The sequence below is a fragment of the Morus notabilis genome, unplaced genomic scaffold (assembly GCF_000414095.1).
Source record: "Morus notabilis unplaced genomic scaffold, ASM41409v2 Scaffold115, whole genome shotgun sequence".
NCBI lineage: Eukaryota > Viridiplantae > Streptophyta > Magnoliopsida > Rosales > Moraceae > Morus > Morus notabilis.
In genome coordinates, this window is record NW_010361020.1 from 1,556,499 (window position 1) to 1,577,593 (window position 21,095).

A 21,095-nucleotide genomic window follows, 5' to 3' on the forward strand; every position below is an offset into this window, starting at 1 on the left:
TTACATAAGTTTACAGAATTCTCAAATTCCTTACATTTATTCAAAAGGATGAACTCAATCCTCTCTTGATCCAATAGTAGCAATCTTCCGCTACCCCGCACCGCTCCTAGAGTCTCCTGGGAGGGATTTAATACATTTGAAAAATAAAATGTGAGCGAAAGGCCCAGTAGGATATAATTTGCAAGGATGTAAAATAAATAAATAGATAAAGTGCAAATAAATGAATAAACGGGTACGTAAATAAATACACATTCAGTTCCAACAGACAGCCGGAACGTAACATCTTTTTTCTCAAAGGAAATAAATGTAAAATCGCCATATTACAGGCCTCAGCAAGTAATTAGTACACATTACTTACCTAATCAAGTGCCTCGCCTACCTGGACCGAGTTTCGAGTTCTGCCCCCGAGGATGCACTCTCCGCATCCTATCTAGGCTTACAGCAATAGACTCTATTACCAGTTCATAAGATCTCTTTGCTTAAGAAATCATTCATTAACTTTTATGAAATCATTTTTATGACCCCACGAACTACTCAAGCCGCGGGTCCCATGACTGAGCAAGCCATGAGGTTCCATGACTGAACAAGCTATGGATTCCATGGACAGGACAAGCCATGGATTTCCATAAACTAAACAAGCCATGGTTTTCAAAACGTTTTCTTTTGCAAACCAATCCCTTTCTTTAAAACATTTTCAAGGCCGAAATCCTTTTTGAAAACAGGCTCACAAGGAAAAGGGATAGAAATCCTACCTCGCACTATCAAACCTGGGACTAGCGTTGCCTTTTCCGGCTTCCGCTTCCTCAAGTCCCTTCAGTCTGAATCCTCACCGATCACTGATGCAAGACAACACTTTAGGATTAATTTCTCATTCATAAAGCAATCCAAATCTCAATTTCCAACCAAGATTTTCTATTAATGTGCCCTAATCCATTTTCATGTTTCAAAATATCATTCTAAGGGTTTTCAATCTCAAATCAAGGATTAACAATGCTAATCCATTTATCTCAAGTCCCAAAATGAAGCTAATTTGGGTTCTCCCCGTAAACAGGGGTCAAAACAGCAATTTCAGGCCAAACAAGGTCAAATCCCGTGTCAACCGGTCGCCCGGTGACAGAGCAGTGCAACACTACCGGTTGACCGGTAGTGTGCACACCGGTCGATCGGACCGGTCGACCGGTCAGCCTACAATCCGGTCGACCGCATAGGTCGACCGGTTTCTATATGATCCGGTCGACCGCACAGGTCGACCGGTGGAATTAGCTGCGCGAGAGAAGCTCACGGAAATCAATCCAAAACCTGCAAATTTAGTCCCAAATCGAGATATTTCAAAAGAAAACCACTAGATCTAGGTTCTAGGTCCTAAAACAAGTCCAAAGAACCCAAGATCTCCAATTTCTACCCTAGTTTTTCTCAAAAACCATCAAAATTCTGTTTGAACCAAAAATAAGTTTTGAAATTCAAAAACTTGAGATTCAAGAGAGGTTCTTTCAGTAATCTTACCTCGAATCCTTCTCTTGACGCTGAAAACTTCTTTAAATCTTTCCTTGGTTCAAGATCCGTTTGATTTGGGACAAAATGAGAGAGGGAGAGAGTGAGAGAGAGCACGGGAGAGTGAGAGAGAGAGAGTGAGGGAGAGACGCACGGGAAGGAAGGAAGGAAAAGAAAAGGAAAGGAAAGAAAAGAAAAAGAAAAAAGGAAAGAAAATGGATAAGTGTCAATATTTTAAAACAACAGCCCAGAAATGTGCCCATACACACTTATGGGTTAAAATAAATTACTGAGAATAATTTAAATACCTTGGAACTATTTAAACTCACATGTGTCAGAAACATTTATTAATTAATACTCAATTAATAATCCAGTTTAGGCACACTAATAATCTCAATTACCTTAATTAATCTCAATTAATTCTCTAGGGTGTTACAGTATCTTTTCCTTCTGCATCTTTAGTTACTGGATGTTTCCAGCCATTCAAAATAGCACGCCAGGCTTTCTCATCTTGAGCCTTGATGAAAGCCTTCATCCGGGCCTTCCAATATGAATAATTTGAACCATCAAGCAGAGGGGGACGTACAACTGAACCTCCTTCCTTCAAAAAATCCATTCCAAGCATAACAGATCAATTCTCCAAGATCTCACCGAACTTATGATCAGTGAACCGCTCTGATACCACTTGTTAGATCTGAGTTAATTACGTTCAGTTGCTCGAGTAAAATAAAGTGCACAAAGTAAAGGAACACATAATATGATATCGCAGTTCGGTGCGCACACCTACTCTGCGGGGCCACGCCCAGACAATAAACAATTCACTATGTTCCAAAAATTACAGACACTGGACGGACTTATTCACTCAAGGACTCCCTCCTAGACAACGACGCCACTGTGACGAATCTCCACAGTGATTTGTTTAGCGTGCACCACACGTCTTCTTAACTGCACGACGAACTCCCTTCAACCGACAGAGCTTCATCCCGAAACCAACAAATCCCTCTCCCGAAGGACGATCTCCATAACGCACAAGGCTCATAAAAACTCATAGACTCTTTTATGAAAATATTATATTAAACCCATCTACCGCCTGAGCAACTTGAAGCTTCTTCAATTATAGACCTTCTAAAACTCTACTTCTTTCACATTAATGACATACCCCATAACAAATCTCCTAATCCAACTAGATAGCTTATTCAAATTCTCTCCACGATCTTCTCCAAGTAATATGCATGCTATCTTATCTACACAAACAAATTTGCTTCATTATCTCCACGTGCACAATATCCTCACAATAGCTTAGTTATCACCTTGACTCCATATTAATCACCTCACGTAAATTCAAGTAGCAATATATATATATATATATATATTCAAAGATGATGCCTTTGAAGTATATCTCGTAGAGACCCAATTAAAACAAACCAATGCACATTCGGATAATACATCTCCTTTTCAAATCTGAATAACTCCTTTAAAATAGCAACTTAATCTCCACATTATCTCTTTCTAAAATCCCATTTAAATTCAAATAACCAATGTCTTATCTTTATCTCTTCAAATCTCAACTCAACAAAATCTGCAACTTTTAACTTCAAATCTGATTCGAATTCTTCTTCCGCAATCTGAAATTTTCTTGAACCTATTTTTGAATTTTTATAAGATTACCAATAAATGGTCAACTAATAAAAATATCTAACAATTACGTAGTACGATTCTTTTTTATTAGCTTTTGTTTTATCTTGTGTGCTCCTCCAATGTATGGTTGGGTTTATACAGGGAATGGAGAAGAGTGAAGATTCAGATAATCTTCCTGATATTCTTGTCATGACGTACATGGCTCCTTAGTTTAGAAAGAGAAGACATGCTAGTTATTAGTTATCATAATTATGATAATGTTTCTTTCCATAATAAGATGTATCCTAATACTGTACGTATTAGACATGCTTAATATTATTGTTTTTAATTTTCATATCTTGACATTATATCCTCATAACTCATAAGAGTTGGTCAAGTAGTAGTCTATAAATAAATATTTATTTGGTATAGCTACGTACTTTATGAAAACTGATTTACTTTAGAAGGTCAAGTACGATTTTGATTTATCTCTTTAATTAATTTAGTTAAATATATGATTGACGAACAATATGATATCGAGATTACCATTAACTTCCATCCTCGTGTACATTTTGTGTTTGGAGCTTAGAGATTTGCCTAGCTTTGGTAGTTTAAGAGATTAAAATTTTACGGTCTAATTTATTACTGTTCACGTTAAAAATAATACAATGCACAATACAAATATACAATACTGGCTAGATACAACTAGAAACTTAGCATATTTCAATTTTTTATACTTCCGTTCTGGAATTTTCATTGAGATCTTTAATGTACTTTGCTCTTTATAGTACTACTAATCTATTTCTGTCGAAACGCATTTATTATGTCATGCGTCAGTCATGTGGTATATAAATATTTTTGTGCGGCACTTCGTGCAGTAGACAACTGATTTTTGACTTTAATTAGAAAGTTAGGAATTAGGCTTCCGAAGCCTTAGTTGGGCGTAAAGTGCACTAAATAGGTGCGCTATCAGAAATCAACGTTAATCATGCCTGTCTCCGGCATGTCTAACGATTCAAAAATACAAAATGCTCGTGTTTTTATTTAATTTGATTTATAGGATTTCACAGCTTTCAATATTTTTTGTTCTTTCCTTTTTTTATTTCTTTCTTTGGCAAGGATACACTAAGGCCTCATTCAGTTCGCCTATTTGAGTTTTTAATTCAAGCTGAGATGTGACTTTATGTCAGAGCTTTTAACTGTAATAAAAAAGTTAGATGTGACTTTTTGTGAGAGCTTTTAACTGTAATAAAACTGAAATTGAAAACTCAAATCGGTGAAATAAACAAGGCCTAAGAAAACTGCTGAAAATTAACAAAATATGATAAAGTCCAATACTATAAAACATAACCTTACCAATATGATAGTGCTGTCAATTCGAGTCGTTTAATTTGACCCTTTCTCAAGTGTCCCAAAAGATTAAGGTCCGTTCATTTCACCGATTCGAGTTTTAATATAGTAAAAAGCTCTCAGAAGCAGTGACATCTAACTTTTTTACTACAGTAAAAAGTTATAATATAAAGTCACATCTGAACTCGAATTAAAAACTTAAATTAGTGAATTAAACAGGCTGTAAAACATGTCGTGTCAGCTCTTTTTGAGAAGAATTTATGTAAGATTCTTTCCTTTTTTTATTTCTTTCTTTGGCAAGGATACACTAAGGCCTCGTTCAGTTCGCCTATTTGAGTTTTTAATTCGAGCTGAGATGTGACTTTATGTCAGAGCTTTTAACTGTAGTAAAAAAGTTAGATGTGACTTTTTGTGAGAGCTTTTAACTGTAGCAAAACTGAAATTGAAAACTCAAATCGGTGAAATAAACAAGGCCTAAGGAAACTGCTGAAAATTAACAAAATATGATAAAGTCCAATACTATAAAACAGAACCTTACCAATATGATAGTGCTGTCAATTCGAGTCGTTTAATTTGACCCTTTCTCAAGTGTCCCAAAAGATTAAGGTCCGTTCATTTCACCGATTCGAGTTTTACTACAGTAAAAAGCTCTCAGAAACAGTGACATCTAACTTTTTTACTACAGTAAAAAGTTATAATATAAAGTCACATCTGAACTCGAATTAAAAACTTAAATTAGTAAATTAAACGGGCTGTAAAACATGTCGTGTCAGCTCTTTTTGAGAAGAATTTATGTAAGATAATATGGTACAAATTTTATATTAAAACAATAAATGAGTCGGGTTGGTCCAAACCCAATTAGGTTCTTGGGCCCAAGATCTAAGCTCGGCCTTGGCCAGCCGAGTCTTTATGCGGTTTCGGCTAATTGTTTCAGTGCCCGAACAATCTCCGTAAGTTATATGTGGCACTTATTAGAGTCTGCTTGGCGTACGCGACTCTGATTTCTCTAATGTCGAAGTCGTAAACGTTGATTGCATGAATGCCAATGATGGTAACCGCCAGGGTTACCACGACCAACAAGGAGAGGGAAATTAAGAAATGGGGAGCCATGGATTATTGTGTATAGTTTTAGTTATGCGATTCGCTTTTTTGTCTTTTAACTTTTTATGGGGATGTAAATAGCTATTAGATAGTTGAACATATATAGGGAACGAAAATACGATTCAAAATTTGGCTACCAAATGATAGTGCTTGTCTTATCAATTCAAAAGTATAAAACTCATCCCTAAACTTATAATAAATTGTAACTTTAGTACTTCTTTTTCAATTACGTGCAAGTCACGTGGCTACTTATAAAGAACAATATAGTAAATTCAAACAAATTAAATATATTTTGAAGTTTTAAAAATTAAATAAAAATCGTAAATTCTTTCACATATCAAGTGTGTTCTTCTCCTTTATTTGCAACCCCTTCATCTCCATCACCCTTTTATTTTGCCTTTTACCAACTAGTAATGTCACCACAGACATTTGAAAAATATTGACATTTTATTGATAGAAGTATCAAAGCTTGCAAATTAAGATAAGCTTGGAAAATAATTCTATTCCGTTTCAAACTTAATATGACTATATATATAAAATTTTCAGTTAGTATACTATAAGGATGTGATTACATTACTTAATATGACTATATATATATATATAAAATTTTCAGTTAGTATACTATAAGGATGTGATTACATATAGAATTTTAATTTTTCTTTTATCAAAATGGAAAAAAATTTAGAGTTACCAAAATGAAAAAAAAGAGACCTAAAGTATCATCATTCTTATAATTCAAGAACTAATTAATAGTGCTACTAACTTTTCTCCTTTGAATCCAAAAAACAGAAGTAAAGCCGCCGCCACTCCCTCTTTATCCATGCTTTATCCATACTATGTTAAAAAATTAGGTGGATTATTATCCTCATACATAATAGTCAACTAAGTTTGGCATTGTCTATTACATTACGGCCCTCTTTTTGGGTCCTCCAATCAAAGACCTCATCTAATGTTAACAAAAATCTTGTCGCTTTTTAGTAATGCTCGTGGAAGTTAGCGCATGCGATGCACTTATCCCGTCGTATTCGCTACATATTGCAAAGATAGTCAAGTGTGCAACGTGCTTGATGACGCGACCGAGTGGGCACAGTAACCACATATACATATACATCGTATTGCTGCAATTCATCGGAATTGACACTACATCCACGTAATAACACGTAAAAATAAAAAGCGTCACATGAAAGTGATTAAATGTAACTTGACGTTAAACAATAACATGATAATTATTGAATATTATATTAACTATTTACGCTTCTCCAATACATAACAATATTACGTTTAATAACTATCATATTGCGATTTTCACTTCTACGTATTAGGATGGATGACATGTAAGAAGTAAAAAGCATAACATGATGACATTATGTTATAACAATGAAATTAGATTGAACATGATAGTAATTGAATATACCACTGATTATGTTACGCCTTATATTTAATGATTATCATGTTATATTTTTTACTTTCACACATTAGGTTGGATTGTGCATCCAGGTGGATCGTAAAAAAAGCTTGCACACACATATATATTTGTGTATATAAACTAATTATTCCACAAAAATTAAAAAGTATCTAATAATAGAAGTATAAAGAAGAGCATTCTTACTCATTGGGATATAACCCCGCACTCACAAAAAGGTAGACCCCACCTGAAAGGATATGGGTTATTGCAAGTTTTTCTGTGTCAATTCTTATGACAAGAAGAAGAAACTCATAAGGTATATGTATATATTGCTCTGTTTTTCTTTTTTATTTTTTTTATTTTTATTTTTTTTGCTTGCTTGCTCTGGGCACTAATCTTTGCCATATAATGACATGATACCTAGGCAATATCTAACAGTTTTAATGTGTGATCCTCCATTTCGTCCTTCGATCTTTTCCCGTCTTTTTCTCTTTTTCTCACGCTACATTCCGGTGTCACTCATGTTATGTATGGTCATCCAATTTTGGGTTTTCTCTTTTTCTCATCTATCAACTCCCTCTCTCTAATCTCTAACTCTTTTCGTGCCCTAATCTCCTACAATTCTACGATTTTTTTTCTTGCCTTTTTGTTTTTTTGTTTTTAGCTTCCGTGCTTGTTATTATTTGTTATGATAAAATCCAATAGTCAATTGGTTCATATTTGAATTAAAAAATTACAAGAATAACCATTGTTTTCTATCATCTGATTATTAATGCATTAAAAAAAATATTATGGTAGAATATGAAATGTATTATGGTTAAATACGAAAGATATCATGTTTGAAAGAAATATACTGGTAGAATATGAAAGATATCAATCCTATTAGAATATTAATGACATAAATGATAAATTTAGTACTATGTCAGAAATAAAACAATGTTGTCTTTTTTATGTCATTCTTGAAAATTTCCCTTTGAATTAACAGTCGGTTCATAGTTGGACGTGTATATACACTATATCAACAAATTTGGAGTGAAAAGAGCATGGCGATCTTGTAAATGATGAGTGAGAAAAATAATGACATTTTGATAAATAGTGAGTGCAGGTATAAGGTATAATACGTCGGCTAGTGGAGTTGAAGTGAAGGGATATAATACTCTTGTAAATAAGTTAAATAATAACTTGTTATTAAGTAGGTTTGTTTGAGAAAATAAACAGTACACTTATTAAAAAAAATAAGCTAGCATGTGAAAATCTATAAAATTTGATATTTTTGTGCACTCCTTATACTGAAAAATATTATATAGCACCGTATCAAAACTACTTCTATGTATGTATTTGTATATACGCCATTTACCATATATATAATTACCACTAAGTTCTGTTTCCGTAATCAGTAGCAAATTAACATTAAACATTTCAAGTGCCTTTGGTTTACAACATTAAATTTCGCTTAAGAATCTAAACGGAAAATAACTTATCAAAAGCAACCGGACAACCAATGTTTGCATATATAGTATTTAATTATTTATCATATTCGAAGAGAATAGTATTTCTGTACGTCCCGAACGTCTAGACATTTAGTTTTGGATTTATATGAGGAATTCCCAGTTAATTAGCATGATCCTTATTGGAAATATATATATATATATATATATATATATTAACGTAGTACAACATCTATAAATATTCGTTTAATCCAGGAAGATCCTACTAATTTCCATACTTGGCCTTGTAATCACTCCAGAGCTGATCAACTGTTTTCCCCAGAAGCTCAACAAAGAAATTATCATTGTAACCAGTCCTCATCTTCTTGTTAAGCTCAGCAACAACTCCATTTCGAAGATCATTACAATAATCCAAAAACCTAGCAGTAACATCGTACCCTTTGTCCCATTTTTCACCTCCTCCTGGCTTCACCCAGTGGCTGGGAACATAGCCAGACTTCAACCTCACGAAGTCCGCGATTCCTTCTATCAACCATCCCGGAGTCTGTCCGTTTCCATTCCACTGCCAAATATGAGTCGACTCGTGGTAAAGAACCCTGGCGATCTCTCTTCACGTCGCCGGGGTATTTTCCGATGTACCTGGCGCTGACGTGGATCTCATTGTTGCTTGCGTACGCGACGCCGTCGATGTCTTCGATGAATAGGCTTATTTTTGGCACGTCTTTTCTGTCGGCAGCAGAGTTTTGCTGGAACACCCTCCATATGAACTCCGCGGCTGATATTTAGGGTTTGCCTGCTGTATTCCGCTCCGATCTCGTTGTTGAATCGGACGCCGCCGGCGGTGGATGCGGCGTTGTTGGTAACAACGTACTCGACCGCATGGATGCCGTCGAAGGTGGCCGCTAGTGTTAGTGCTAGCATGGAGAGGGAAAGGAAACTGTGCATGCGAAATTGTAGTGTTGACGGATGACTTATATATAAAGGATTGTACTACAAAGTATTGCTTGCTAGCAAGTTTGTCCTGCATTTAAGTTTTGAAATGGTCATCAAAGGTTGGCGTTGAACATGTGGATTATGTTTTTGGGTTTTTCGAACCAGTTAAGCCGTTATCCGACAAAAAGGACACTAATTGTGTGAAAAGTAAAGATAAGTGTAGTCTAGTGCAAACAATGTGATCGTCCTGTTTCTTTTTTCTTTTTCTTCTTTTTTTTTAAAGGGTTCTGTAATCATCGTGTTTAGTTAAATTGATGAGGACCCTAATTATTCCACTAAATTCATATTATTACTCTCGATAGCTGAAAATGAGAACGTCTAATTCATAACACATGCAACAGATTTTAACTATCACGAATATGGCGATCATAATCATAGATAAAATTGCGCTCAGAGGCCTGCAGTTTGAGAACAAATTGGTTAGTTGGAGTACCTTTTTTTCCCCTTTTTGCGTGTAAATTTCACTAATTTGCCATGGAAAATTTAATTAATAGTTAAGTAATTAATATAGAAGCTTAGAACTGGTCCTGTAGGGATGCGTAATGATGCCAGAAAGAAAATATCTTTTGTCACGTCCATTACTTTGACTTGGACTTGGACTTTCGCCATCTCTTGCCGACGCCTGAGAATGACGGAACCTGATTCTGTGGTCGACAGTCATACTGCATTAACGTAGACATCAGCTATGTTTACATAAAGTTCGTCATCCATCTTGACGATAAAAATATGCCACCAAAAATTAGTATAAATTTGCCGAAACTTTAGGTTGAATTGTTTTACATGTATCCAAAACTTACGAAAGTTTCACAGAGTAATTTGTTCATCATTGTCATTCAAGACTTTAGTGAGATTTTGGGAAAATTATGAGTTAATACATATAGGTTACAAGATATCCTAATTTACAATTTAAATAATTTAAATATTAAAAAAGATGAAACTAAGAAACTACTTATATAATCCAAAGGAAATGAAAAATATAAATCTAAATATTTACAAATTTAAATAAAATAAATACAAATTATGTAATATATCCTATAGTCTGAATATATTATAAACCTTAAACTATTTAGACGAAGTACTTGTCAGGGGAATCAAGAAAGATTAATTAAAAGGGAAAAGATTTAATAAAAAAAAGGGAAAATGTGGCACAGTAATTCCGTAAGAATCTTTAATCATATTACAATTAATAATTGCATATTGTACGCAAACTTGATAAATATTGCAAATCAATCGTTAAAAAAATATCAAACAAAAATATGAACTTAAAAAATATTTGTCATAATAAGGTACTTTTTTGTATTTACTAGTCCATTAGTTGGAGCATGAGGAAAAAAATATTTCAAATAATCACATTGAAAAATAATTAAAACTGTATAGGAGTCTTTGACCCAAAAAAAAGGGAGAAAGAGAAAAATAGGCCAAAACTTGAGATGAATTAAAATTAATAGGCCAATAATTTACATAAGTTAATAAATAGGCCAAATTACTGTTTTCGTCCATAACTAGTCTGGTTATGAACTATAACTTGACAAGTTATTATCCATAACTTGTCTGGCTATGAACCATAACTTGACAAGTTTATCCATAATTTATCTGGTTATGAACCATAACTTGACAAGTTATGGCCTATTAATTTTTATAACTAAAAATTAGCCTATATACTTTCTTAAGCTTTTTATATTGGCCTATTTTCTACTATTTCCCAAAAAAAAATAGGGAGATATTTTAAAGGAATTATTTTAATTAATAGAAAGTGAGAAAAAGAAAGTATTTCAAAAAGAATGTTGTAAAAAAATGAATTGACAAAGAATATTAGGAGAAAAAGAAAAATAGACATAAGCAAAAAAAAAAAATTTAAAAAAAAAAATGTTTAAAAAAGAAAAAAAAAAGAAAAAGCTAAAAATAAACTGTATATAAGTTTTAAGTAAAAGAGGAACAAAGCAAGAAATCAAAAGTGAAAAGAAGTAGAAAAAGTAAAAAACAAACACAAAACATGAAGGAAAAGGAGAGATTGATACATGGCTAAAAGATGAGTATTATTTTTAGCTCTTTTATGTATGTTTAGATTTAAATATTTATAGCAGAACTTTCCCATCAAATGGCATGCACCTCTGCTTTTCTTTTACCTATTTTCTTTCTTCTTCTTTTTTTTTCCCTTTTTGTAATGGAGATTTAGGGTTCAAATTCCGGACTCTTCCAATCTCAAAGGGTGCTTACTGGTTTTAAAAAAAAATCCCCCTTATGCAACAATTCGTTTTTAGGAAGAGAGCAGGCTAACGCATGACTTCTAGATCGTCCTTTTTTTTTTTTTTTTTGAAGGACTTCTAAATCATCTTCATTCATGAGCTAATTGGAAAATATCGATTAAAACATATAGATACTTCATCTTTTTCTTTTTGTTTTACTATAATAATTCCCCTCCCTCTCTCTCTCTACGTATTTCATATGCATACATAAAGGGCAAAGAAAAATCAATTTGGAATTAGATTTCTTCACGTACCTTTAATTTGTTTTGGAGTAAGAAAACGACAATAATGAGACAAAAATGTTTGATGTGCAGGTCCGTGGACATATATGTGTAAACGAGTAGCAAAGTAACGCTGCGGTCGTTTTCACATATTAGGGTTGAAATGACTTTTTCATGAGTTTAGGAGATAAGAGATAGTAGAAACTAGAAAAGTAGGTTAAGAGTAGAGAAAACGAGCTTAATTAGAAACTCTACACCACTTGGGTTGTTCTCAATATAAGATAAGGTTTTAAAATACTTTGATTTTTATCTCTTAGATATTGTTGAGTTTAGTAGGTGGCATCATCTGGTGTATGTTAAAACATAAATCTACAAAATGGTTGTGATCTTGTTTGCAATATGCTCTATTGTTACCTTATCAAATATTAAGTCAATCGTGTACATAAACACATGCATTGAAGCCAATCAAAAGTTATTACTAAGCCATATTCTAAGAATATATATACATAAACATAAATAAAATCTCCTAAAGACCTTTTGCTCATCAATCTCCTTTAACTTGAGAGATCCTGCTCACATAACATTACTTACATTTATGTTAGTAACATCTTATTTCGTAATCTGAATTTGAAATGACGTATATAATCACGTTCAAATATGAAAATATGCTACCTTTAATAGATGCTCATATATAATTAATGCATGTTCGTGATATATGCCCATGGTATATGCAATATTATTGGGCATGTTTGTTTCACGCATTTAAACCTATGATTCTGATTCTCCTATAATAATTTTTCTCAAAAAAAAATTTGAATAAAAAAATTTCCGTTAATAGTTCTCTCACAAAATTTAAATTCAAAAATAAAATTATTAACTTAAACATGTGAACTAATCGGGCCATTAATTTTTCTAACAAAAAAAAATACAAATGGTAATAACCACTTCTTATACAAGAGACCTAAGTGGCAGAGAGATTTCCTATAATTCCTAAAGTCTAAATTAGTCTATTAGTAGTTTCTTAGATCCAGGCTCATGTGCTGCCTTACTTCCACTATGAACGAACATGACCAAACCATAACCAACAGAATCACGTAATATTCCCCTATTGACAAGATAGGGACTTTTCACACTTAAGCAACCTTTATTTTGCAAAAATAACAAATAGGGCACCAAAACAAATTACATTTGTATATCTAATATAGTATCAAATATACCACTAACTGTATCCTAATAAGATACCAGCATTAGCCACACCAGTATCCTACCATGGTACTATGTATGAGTCATCAACCCGTGAACCCAAAAATTTCGGCAATTGAGAGATAGCTGGCTAGTATCCTACCGTGATACTTTGTAGTTGTTAATTGGAGATTGTCAATGACTCAATATCTTACCAATTGCAATCACCAACTGAAGGTCCTTGGTATCTATACTGTGATACTTGGTTGTACTAGTATTTCATTGTGACACGAAAATTCTAATCGGACCGTGATGCCGCTTCTTTTCACCAAAATATTTAAAATTACTAAAAAAAATCAAAATATAATTATTTCTCGTTCGATTAAATGAATAGAAACCAAAAAAAAAAAAATACAAAACACAAAAAGTCATAAAAGATGATTTATGGTGGCTAATCTCATGGAAAATATAGCACAAATCCAGTCATTCTTAAATCCTAGGATATTTTCAGGGGATAAAAAAGTCATTTTATGGCATAAATCAATTAGATGGAGGAAAAAAAAAGAGTAGCAAATGTCATGTTATCCCAAATAAGTCCATAAATATGTTTTGGATTGAAACAAATGACACAAAATCACATTTTAAAATAATATTGAGAAAATTGGTGAACTCACCAAATGTATTGTTCTAACATTTTTACATTTTACTCTTGATTAATACGTCTTTTTTTTTACTAATATAGTTCCTTAAAGGATATTAATTAAAAATAAAGAATAAAAATCTAAAACCCATGCATTTTAAGGTGTATTTGTCTCATTTTCCATTTAATATTTATACATTAATTTTTCGTATGGGCAAGAAAACAAAATTACAATATCCAAAATTCTCCATATAGTATCATACCAGGTTACCAACAATAACTCATCATTTCCTCTGCGCTGGTGGAAGTACGTGGTTGTTACCGTGTTAATGGTGGTATTCAAGCAGATCACTAGAGGTAGTTCATCGTACTACCTGCGATTTCCAACGGTAGTATTAAAAAAAAAAATCACAACAAGAAGACAAACTAACGTAGAGAAGGTGGCGTGTGCTATCGAGCCAAGGCAAATCAGTAGAGTTGATGATGGCAAACCATAACGGCCCATGCGAGGGGAGATCCCGGCAACATTATTGACGCCTATAAAGGGGACGAGATACCCAACAACAGAGATCTAAACTTCAGTGACGACAGTGCCTATCGTGCAGTGGACAAGATCTCCATGACAGGTGCAGGTGTGGCAGGAAGAGGAAGAGTGTTGGGAGAAGAAAGAAAAAGAGAATGAGAGAAAAATCACTGAAGAAATTACTGCAGGGATAAAAAATTTTCCTTACAATATATTAGTTTTTAGGAACTATGGCATTTAAAGTTGAAACTTTTAATCATGGAAAAAATACATCCAAAGCTCATTCTTGGACACTAGTTTGTCTAATTCTTTCATATGTTTTTCATCACAAAATTTCATTGATAATTTAGACAAATACCCGTAACAAATGAATAACTTTCCAATATTTATGTCATTTAGAGATTTAAGATACTTTTATTGCCGCGTATTAATTACTACAAAAGGTTTTGATTCTTGATGAATATTCAATTAGTTAGCCAGAGTACAAGTTTGGACTGGGAACTGGTGGTGTATCTGTCAGTTCATGGAATATGCAGAAGATATGAGGCGGCTTACTATATTTTGTTGGGAAAACTACTACTAATAATTGCGAAATAAAATTTTCCCTTTTTATGTGCTAAAATAGGATCTTAAGCAAAATACCAACAAAGCCAATCAATCAAAAGAACAACTAATTAAATCAACCAAGCACAAATAAGAGATAAATTTTTAGCGTGGAAGACCCCTCAAATTGAGAGTAAAAACCACGGGACCCGTAAGTCACTTAAAACTTTCATTATATATCAACAATGGAATTACAAAGTTTCTCTCTAGATACAAACTAGAGACTCACAATAATAATATCATCAAGAAACACTATTCTTGACTCACCAGCAACTTAGACATCATCGTCAAAAATAGATAACAACAATAACACCAAAGAAAGGCTTAAGTCTCACCAAAATAGGAGTTCTCAAAAAAGTACCATAGAGAAGCTAAATGAAAAATTAAGTCCAGTAGATGACAAGAGTTCACCGCAGGGATTCTCCACGTCAAATTTGAGACGAAACTGAAAACGTTTCGCCACCTGATTGGCTTGCACAAGTACCAAAATCTTACCCATTTTCTCTTCCTCTCTCTTCTTTTCTTCCCTTCTCTTTCTCTGGTTCCCTGATTACTACTCACGGCAGCCCTAATTTCTTTTCGTTAATGCTGCACGTGAGTTAAGCTTGCCAGAGCTAGTTTCTTTCCTTTTTTTTTTCTTTTTTTTAATTGTTGGCATTTGAGCTTAAAGCTCATTATTTGTTCCAGCCCACAAATGGGGCGGAACCCAACATATTCATATCCACACGTAGTTATATTCATATATATTCGTATTCATATACATATATATATAGTTCAATTCACAGCATGACAAGGTAAAGAAAATCAATATCAAAGTAAAAGAAGAAAACTATAATTATATGTTATAAATACACTTTTGGATTGATATCATTTATGAATAAATGGTGTGAATATGTCGAACCGACAATTTACACAAAGAATAAACAACATAAGCGTGTTTCCTGTCATGAACACAAAAGGATATATAAGGAAGAAAAAAAACACACTGTATTTGTTACCTAGAAAAAAATATATATCTAAAAAGAAAACACCTAAAATAATAGGGAAAAAAAAAAGTTAAAGTGCTAGCTACGAAACTAGTTGGGCATGCAAGACACCATTGAGAAGCAGCAATGGATGATTCTTCTTCTCCAGATTACTAAAACCTCATGAATCTAAATTGCTAATGGAATAGCATTTTCTTCACGTATAAAGCATAAAAAAACCATGGTTTTTCCATGCATGCAAATATTCCGTCAGTGGCCGCGTCCCCTATTGCTTGGCCCAGAGCGAGCTTGGCTCAAGAAGAAACTCTTCATTGATGGGATAAGAAAGTGCCGATGAATATCATGATCTTTCAGAAGTCTCGAGCCCTCGACGTGCGTCGAAAAAGAAAGCAAGAGGAAGAAGGAGATGATTATGGAGATGGCATTGAATGCCGGTATAAGAGAACGAGACTTCATTTTTTATTAATATATATCTCTCTCTATTAATGATAATATTTTTCTGATCAGTGATTTATCTTAAGGCTCTCTTCAAAGAAGGCTGTTAGGATAATATTTCTCTTACAAGGAAACATACCAATATATAGGAATAGAAGTGTAGGTGAAGAGCATGTGCTTTGTCATTTTGACTTTTGGTTTTGGTGGGCTGCATATTATATGTATTAAGTGATAGAGCTTTCAGACGTTGAACAAATCTAAAGTTTGAAAATCTATATATGAAGCTCATGCTCTTTGACTATGAATGTTGTATGGGAGATATTTGTCGGACAAGGAATAATATAGATCATATAGTATGATTTGGTACGTTTTTGATGTCTAATATAATATTTTTTCTTCCACTTTCCGATTTTAATCAAGTCTTTAGATAGTTCATACTCATATATGTTGTTTTAGCCTAATTTTTCTGTATCATCAGTTGGGTATTTTATAGTTGGCCTTTTTCCAACTGTTAATTCGGCTTTATGACCAAGCTCAAGGCCTAAAGTCTTTGCCTTCCTGGCTGACTCACCTACTCCCAAATGCATGCCCATCTTCCTTTCTCTAAGTCTTTCACAACTCATGATTCTCTCTCTCTCTCTCTCTCTCTCTCTCTCTCTCTCTCTCTCTCTCTCTCTCCATGTCATGGTTTCTTACCACGCACGCAAGAACTGCCTAATTCTAAGTTGACATGGGAATTAGCTTCTTGTTTTTCTAAACCTATGTATATGCAAGTCTGTTCTCTTTTCTGTTCTAACAATATGCTTTTTTTCCCCTGAAAGTACAACGTATAATACTATGGAATAGTTAATTATTATAACATGCTATTTCTGTAGCAGTACAATAGAGAAAGCAATACAACAGTGATCTCCACTAATAAATTTTCTTTTCCGTCGGCGTGACCATAATTCACATGCATGTACAGTTCCTAAATTTCATTTTGTTTCAGAGACTGCGAAACAAATGAATTGGTCATGTGTTTTACTCGACCAAATGAGATGGAGATAAGGGTTGTAATGTTGGATTAGGAAAAGCAAGTACACGTAGGATTTGATTAGTACTTTTTCCTTCCAATATATATATATATATATATATGATAAAATATGTGGAAACTAATGTGTTTCTTGGAAATTAGAGTTCAAAAGGTAAACTGATAAAAAAAAAAAAAACAGTTATAGTATGGTGGGAATTTTTTTTTCCCCCCTTTGTTTGGACCTTCCAATTATGAACTCAACCTAAAGTGTACCATTATGAATTAATACATATTCGCGTTTTCACTTATCCTTGACAACATTATAATAAACTATACATGTTTTTCTTTTTTTCACTTTTTTTTTTTTGATAGATTACATTCAACTATACAGGTTTCCAAAGTCGACATCTTTTTTATTAAAATGGATATTGAGATATAAAACCAATAAAGATTTAGATCACCTCTTAAATTTTTGGTATCACAATTGATGTCTAACAAATCACATTATGTCACATCATTTAATATACTCAAACATAAAGTATGAAAAAAGTCAGTTAAAAAACATTTCAAAATTTTTAAATTACAAGACAAATGTAGTTAAAAATACACCATTTTGAAAACGGAAATAGGACATATATTGATCTGAGTCCTACCATCAGCATTAATATTAATTAAGAAAACATAATTTAGGTAGAAAGTACTATTTTATTAATTAGCTAGTCAGGGGGAAGAAAGTAGAGTATGATTTTATTTTATGCTTGCAAATGGAGTATGACTATTGATTAAAAAACTATTGTCCTGATTTTCAAAATTGGGAATGTATGTTGGAAGACCAGAAGTCATTATATAATACATAATCTAATGTTTTACCAGCTGCTTGCTAGACTAAAATATAACATTTGCTTGCCTTGTGGGGGGGGAGGGGGAAATATATTCAGATGAGAATTTGAATACCTAGATTAATCTGATCATAACAAATTATAATAGACACTTTTGAAATCAACCATTTGCTTGAAACTTTCGGCATTTTCAATATATACTCATATTTTGGGTTTGCCGAATTTAACTTCTGATTATAAGCTTCCTAATTAATGTGCTAGATGAAGGGAATAATTACATAATCACGAAGTTACTAACTGAAGTTACTAAAATTAAAGCACATACATGCATCATATCGTCGACACCCTATAATATGTAAAAGGTGTATGAGAATAATAGGTGTGTGTGAGTGTGTATATATATATATAGACTAATAACTTAATAATATATATTGCAAATAGCTCTTTAGGCTCGAATATATAGAAGGACTCTTCCAAATATTTATCGAGCAAATTAAAATGGAATAGGATTGGTAGCGACTTTGGATGAATGATGGACAGTAATAGCGTACAACGATCAGAGGCGAGGGAGGTGAGGCTCGGGGTGGAATTTTTAATTTTTTTTTCATATATGCCCCCTCTTCATTAACAAAAATTTCAAAATATCTCATTCTCAACCAAAATCCAAACTATTTTTTTTATTGTTTGTTTTTTTCCTATTAAATCTTATACTTTTAAATGTACCTAATTGAAATTTTTTACTTTACTCAAGTTAAAACTTTTATTTTTAAAAATTTTTCACTTTTAAAATATTGTTTTCATATAATTTTTATTGTATCAAAAGTGAGCCTTACCAAAAATAAATAAATAACCCATTAAAATTATATTTCTCAAATGTGTTCTTAATTAAGCAATTTATTCAAATAACACTATCAATTACCATTTGCTCATTAACAACTTTTCTCTAATTTGCCTTTGTTGAGGTAGTAAACACCTCCTTTAAAACTTGCTCTTTTCTCTTTTAAAATTTTGTTTCATATATCAAAAAATTCAATAAACTGACTCTTTTAAAATTTTGTTTCATGTATCAAAAAATTCAATAAACTGATTAATATGCACATACATTTGCTTTCAACTATTTAATAGTATTGTAAGTTAATATTATTAGTGTTTTAAACATTTTTAATTTACGCCCGCCCAAATGCTCCAATAGAGTTGTTCTTGCCTTCTAGATAAAACCTAGTGAAAACTTATGCCTCATTTATTTCACCAATTTAAGTTTTCAATTTTAGATTTTTACAGTTAAAAACTCTCAGAAAATGTTACGTCTAACTTTTTTATTACAGTTAAAAATTTTCAAAAAATATCACATCTCAAATCAAATTAAAAACTCAAATCGCGAAACGAACGAGGCCTTATTTTATAGGTTGGTTGGAACGGGGGGTTGCTCCTATCTTAGACTTGATGCTTGGTCACTAGCAGAGTTGTCCCTCCGCGGATTCCTAGACCCACTAAAGTAAAGGTAGGTTAAAAAAAGGACTATATCCCTCGAACAAAATCCTAACTTCGCCGCTGGCAATGATTAGTACAGTTTTCACGTATATATTAGCCCAACGAGTTGAAATCTCAACAACAAAAATCTTAAATAAGTTTTCTTGGCATATACCTCAAACCAGATCATCTGAATTGGAAATTGTAGATTAATTCCATATAATACGTCATTATTCCAGCACTAACAAAGACCTGCATAATAAAGAGTATAGACTAGTTAGTATATATTCGAGAAAAGTTCATATAGGTACTAATATTCAACATTTTGCATTTTACACGTCTCTCCTAAGTACTGTAAATTTTCTCACACCTTGTCAGGAGTATAAATGTTTGTTTGATCAAATTTTCCGTTATATATCACAACTATATATAGTCCAATTTTTGGTAGTCTTCTGCCTTTTCTGACTGGGAGTTATTCATGCCATTTACTTGGTCCACAGTCCACGGCCCTCTATAAGAAAACAATGGCAAAACATTATATATTCCTTTCTTGTGTACATTAATATGCGTAATACAAATCAATGCCGGTCATAAATAATTACTAACTAGCATCATTTTTCTGACCAGTTAAGGATTGAGTAAAATTATTGTTTGAAAATTAATTTCAATTTTTGAAATCGGAATATACAATTCGCTCGTAGGCATAAGTGGTATGAATGGCACTTTTGCAGCAGCTAGTTCAAATTAAATATATGTGCTTCTATTTTGGTTTTTTTTTTTTTTTTTTTTCCTTTACCGATCGATTTTGTTTCATTTCCTTTAAAAAACAATATTTGTTTCAATTCTTCGTAAGAAATATTGAGTACAATTTTTGAAGTTTCAAAAAAAAAAAAAAAAGCAACCCCGTAGCAAGTCAATATATAATAATGATTCAGAGGCCCAAAATAAAGAAAAAATAAATAAATAGTGGTGCACTAGTATGTTCAAACCTCTGGTCAATATTTGCTTCCTATATATGCCCACAACTTCACAAATGTAGAGTTGCGTAGAATTCATGAAACCCGTGATGACATATATATATAAATGTTGCAACAATCTTCTCATTCTTTAAAAGACCACGTTGTGTTGCGTCCTTTAATTAAATTATCAATAGAACAATTCTCATTCTTCTCATGCAATAACTGTTTAAAGCCTCACGCTTTTTAAACGACATGAGGCGCACATGTGGATAGTTAGAAGTTTTTTATGGCCGTATTTAGATTTATAATTTGGGTTAAGATGTAATTTTATGTGAGAATGTTTTATTATAATAAAATAATTAAATGTGATTATTTTTTAGAGTTTTTTATTATAGTAAAATTTAAATTCTAAACTCGAATCGGTGAAATAAAAAGAACTTTAAATAATCATTTAAAAAATACAAAAAAAAATTAATCTCCTCTTTTACATGCATTAAAAAAAAGAAAAAGAAGAAAGAAAGAGAGAGAATATATATAATGTGATTATTTTTTAGAGTTTTTTATTATAGTAAAA

At 32.6% G+C, this 21,095-nt stretch overlaps 1 pseudogene; it reads right to left on the reverse strand.

Moving 5' to 3' along the window:
* Positions 1 to 8,516: 8,516 nt before the first annotated feature.
* LOC112091567 lies at positions 8,517 to 9,349 on the reverse strand (annotated as a pseudogene).
* Positions 9,350 to 21,095: the final 11,746 nt, after the last annotated feature.